This window comes from Pseudochaenichthys georgianus, chromosome 5, assembly GCF_902827115.2.
Source record: "Pseudochaenichthys georgianus chromosome 5, fPseGeo1.2, whole genome shotgun sequence".
NCBI classification, from domain to species: Eukaryota; Metazoa; Chordata; class Actinopteri; order Perciformes; family Channichthyidae; genus Pseudochaenichthys; species Pseudochaenichthys georgianus.
Window position 1 is genome coordinate 7,490,172 of NC_047507.1, and position 5,055 is coordinate 7,495,226.

General features: G+C 39.1%; 1 protein-coding gene across 6 annotated transcripts in view; it reads right to left on the bottom strand.

Annotated features, from left to right (window-relative positions):
- LOC117446440 (nuclear receptor coactivator 3-like) overlaps nucleotides 1-2,656 on the bottom strand; it is a 37,868-nt gene extending 35,212 nt beyond the window's left edge. For all 6 annotated transcript variants that reach the window (XM_034082600.2, XM_034082601.2, XM_034082603.2 and 3 more), the window contains exon 1: nucleotides 2,568-2,656. The gene's annotated coding sequence lies outside the window, so the exon portion shown is untranslated. The remainder of the gene's footprint in view (nucleotides 1-2,567) is intronic.
- Nucleotides 2,657-5,055: the final 2,399 nt, after the last annotated feature.

Here is a 5,055-nt window from a genome sequence, read left to right on the forward strand (position 1 = left end):
AGATTATGATTTTTGCCATAATCGATCAGCCCTAATACATCTAAACATATGTATAGTTTTTAAAATACAGTTGTTCTGGACATACAAAGGAGTGAAACAATCAATACACAGACAGAATTGAAAAATATAAACATTACCCAGAAGCTGAAGACGTCACTCAATGAATACGAACGGCACAACGGGAATATTTTTACATCCATGCATTATCTGACACACATGATTCTCATATCATTTATTTCCTTAGTCTGTTGGTAAAAACAACAACAACAACAACATATTTCTACAATTGTATAGTACTTTGGACCGGATGCTTAAATGTTTGACATGAACCTCAATGAGTTATTACTGAATATGCCACTAAACGTGTGCTCATTCGATTATCAATCAGCAATCTGATGTAAGAATCTGCCACCAGAGAGACTTCTCCCAGTCCCATGAGAAAAAGTGATAAGTTAATGAATTATTGAGAGCACAGGGGCCGGCAGACAAAGAGCGAAAGCCATGCATCCCAGTCACTTCTTCACCCCATCTGCAGTCAAAGAATCCCCCCAAAGATTGATTCATTGTTAACGCAGCCTGACACCCTGTGTGAGGGAGAAAGAAAGTGGGAGATAAAGGGACAGAGAATGGGGGACAGGGCGCTCCGTTTGCCAAGAATATGAGCAGAAGCAGCTCATTGGACGGGTTCCCACAGTGGCCATTCTACCACTTACAAAAATACCTTGAGTAATGGCATTCCATCAGACTCAAAATAAAGACAAGTTAGCTCATCTGACGGCTGACGACTGCACCATTCGCCCTTGTTTATTCCCAGCTGCCTTCCATTTAAATGCTCCCTTTAGTGAGATATTGCAGATTACGTATTGATTGGCCTGCATGAAATCATACAAACAGGAACATTCATCAGTAAGCGACATCCTGGCAGCTAAACCGTGTGCTAATCTAACAAAAACAGCAAGAGGTTTTGAGTATCTCTCACGTGGAAACTGCGCTGTAAATACCTGCAAGTATTGGCTGGGATGGCCCCAGGCGAAGAAAGCGACAGCACACCTATACCTCAACCGTTTCAGTGGAATGACTAACATACCTCCTCATTGTCTGCGTACACATGAGCACGCTCTTCAAGAATGTCCTCTTACCACCCAAATACTCAGCATGCAGCTTGTCGAGCACAGGGAAAGCAAACCTGGACTCTACCTGAACCCTGAGAGGGATCATCCTCCCTGCACTGAAACACATCCATCTCCTTCAGCCAGTCTGCCTGTCTCTCCCTCACACACATCATGCACCTAAATATGATTTATCAGCGGTGAAAAGCTACATTTATCATCCCGTGATGGGCCATTATACCAACCATTACAATCACGGATGCATAATCTCACTACAGCTATGCAAAGACATAACAGATGCTGAGGATTCTCTAAACCAGAGTGAGCCAACCAGTTCAAGTTTGGTGTCAGCAGAGGAGGACAGTGGAATACAAGGTGGTTATGCAGCTGGTTATCATCAGAAATGTATCGAAGATTAAGAAAAACCTATTTTACGAACATTTTGTGCCTCTCGTTTGGCCATTTGTCTAGCTGGTGTTGCATGGTGTTTGTTCACAACAAAAGGAAGATCAGAAACGAGTTTGTTGCCAGGTACGTTGTCACATGCAAGGATTTTGCTTTGGTGTATGGTCAGAAACATAACGATTATAAAAAGAAAATGTTTTTTTTTTTTTTAAACGATTTAACATTCAAAAAATTATAATAAAGCGAAGGATTTACACCGAATGTAAAAATACAAAATAAACTTAAAAACGTAGTACAATGTGAATATATGACAAACTGCAGTATTTTTTTAATATTTAAGTGGAGGGCTGTGCAAACATGTGTGCAGAATTGTGCAAAAATATATCAAAGAAGAATATACATGGGTTTAAAACCAGTTAACTCTGCGTTAAACTAACGGTGCAGGCTGAACAACCGTAACAAATGACCAATAAACAATTGTATTATGTCAGCCAAGAAAACGACTGCGGTGTAACTAACGTTGAGCTGTGAACACACACAATTCCTGCAGCCCCGTGTGTATCAAAACTGCTGGGGGAAAAAGGAAAAAACTGTTTCCAAAGGTAATCTATAGTGTTGTGGACGCTGAACACAGCCCAGTGTCTCTACAAAGTTAACATATAGGTTTTTAAACACAAACGAGTTTACTCATATCAGTGTGGAGCAATAACAGCTAACGTTAGGCTACAGTGAATCAGAGAGCCTGTATCTCGTAAACTTTGTAGCTAAAGGAAAAATAACCGGTAGAAAAGGCAAAACATGCCAGGCTTAATGTAAAACAGTATTCTATTGAAAGTTTAAGAGCCATTGATATCATAACAGATCTTCCATAACACACAGACAGCGGTAAGGTGGCTCGTTGTATCACGGTAGCTTATAAAACCACAGCCTGCTCGGAAGCGGAGCAACACCGACTATCTCTCTGGGACTAATGTGCACATTTCAAACACACACTACACTCCCTGTTCAAAACTTATGTATAAATAAAACATAAACTAACTGCAGAAAACTCACCGGCGTCGACGCTTTCATTGAGTAGAGCAGTTTCTTTTTACGCCTCTACAAACTCTCCGCCATCTTCGGCAGGACCGTGTTTGTTTAAATGCGAAACACTCCCCGAGCGGAGGGAGCCAGTTTGTAAGCAGAGCGAAAGGGATTCTGGGTAATGTAGGAGGTTTCCCTTTGAAAGACGCTTCGAACGGTTGGACATGTTCTTTATGCGAACTACACGTAGAGCAATACCCATAGGCGATATGAGCAGCAGTCACTGATATTATTAGGGGAGAGATTACAAAACTTATTTATAGGCCGGCAGGAAAGCAGCTTTATGCAAATTACTTGTCATACCCCTAGAGTATTGCTTTATAATGCTATTCATTTTTACATAAAATTATAACGATATTTTTTGCTTAATATAAATGAATCACTGTTTTTAAATATTAAAAAGAACCCACGTGGGCATTTGGCCTTTAAACAAATTGTATGATGGTAGACTTCTAATGAAGCTGAACAGTGCAAAAGGCAATTTGACAGGGTGAGCGATGTGTAAAACAGAAATAAATATAATGCCCACATTTTAAATTGCAAATGTGATTTATAGTCTCCATAATGTTAAACGGGGCACTCTATCCGCTGCAACACAATTGGGTTTTTAGTACCTTGCAATTATGTCTGTAAATGCCACTCACTTAGATGCCATCATGTGCAGCCTGATGCCACACAGATTTTGAATCCAGTGTCAGATGTATTAATTGAAGTGAGTGTGGAGCCACCGTCGGCCCCTGAGTATCCACAGAGGATGGTAGAAACTGTCTCCATGGTGATCTCTCAGACACACTAGTTTTAAATGTTTACTACTGAGGAGGGAGTACGGTCCAACCATGGAGGGAGAGTAGGGTGAGAGGGGGGTGAAGAGAAGAGGCAGAGTTGGTAATTAGCTCCCTACTTGTTCTTTCCTGTCTGCAAATAATTTTGCAATCAGTCTATACAAACTTTGAGGTGAAAACATTCAAGGGTTTGCATGTAGTAGGCCTACATAGTTGTCCATACAAATTATTTGGTTAAAGCAAAGCAACTGAGGAGGTTCATTACCAAAGTCATAGCATTATCTGTTGTGCAACCAATTCACAAAAGTTACTCAGACAAAGCTTGTGTTGACAGACCAAGAGTATTTCCTGAATTGTTACACAACTATAAGGATTGATAATAGGTTATTCGTGAATTAGTCACAACAAATATATATTTTAAAATCATGATTACATGTGGATTACTCAGATCAATGCAGATGGTTTGTTTATGTTAGAGCCTGGTGAAGTGATGAAGTCACCAACAGTTCTTAAAAGAACACAAATAGTTTTTCCTGCATTTTTGTAGTGTGTGTTTTTGGTCTGTTTGTATGTCTTTCTGAGTGAGAGAGCCTCAATTACATTCCATGGAGACCCAAAGAGGGGCCCGGTGGCCCTCTGTGTTTGTGCCCCTTCCCCCACAAAACATGGCAAACTGACCTCCCCCTCAAAGAGTGTGAGACACTTTATCCCATCCCCCCTCCCTACTCAGCTTCTCTACTTTGAAAGGACAGGAGATAACCGTTTGAAAGGACAGGAGATAACCCCATAATCATTAATGTATTCAGATTAGTTTACCTGCAAACAGCTAACAGCATGCCTTTCTTTACTCTAAACCCATTCCCATCCCCCAATTTCTCTGCAGATACAATACAACAGCACACACAAACATCTTGCACAGCCATTGATGCACAGCCATTATTAGATATAACACCATTAAAGCAAGATGACAATAAAGTGTTTTGCATTTAAAACCCAGAATTACCATGACATGGTGCCTCTAAAATGTTTAAAGATCAGTAATACACTTTGTTTATTAGTTGCTCGGGGCGTTCTAATGGTTGTTTACAGTTAGCAGGGTTATCTGTGTTATACAAATCATTGATATAGTTCCTCTGGCTTCCCTGCATTAATTATAAAAAAGAAAATCAGTAGAAAACAGCTAAAAACACAGTTATACCTAAAGAATATATTTTTGTCAAATGCTTTTATTGATAAAGGATAGTAACATACTTTTCCATTTCATATAATCAATAATTCAGTAATGCAAATTTTAAAAAACAGTCCTCTTTCGAATGAAACGATAAATACAATCTGTTTCATACCTCAGAAAAATACAAGGCACTAAAGCAAGACCTTACAATTATTTTTATTTGTAGGCTATATAGTTTCAAGATGTGGGTATAGACACAGTTTGCTTTAAATAGCGTTTTGCATGTTAGACTATTGATTTTTTAATAGCAGCTCTGGTAAATGTCAATGAAAAATAAATAATTAATTATAGGCAAAGAAAGTGACCAGATTTCAAGGTATCTGCGTTGAGATAAAGATGATAGAAGAATGCTTAAAACTACATTTACATAAAGCCATATGATATTTAAGGCATTGAATCAAAGGAACACTTGAAGATTTTCCAGGAATTACCTGAGTAGGCAAAG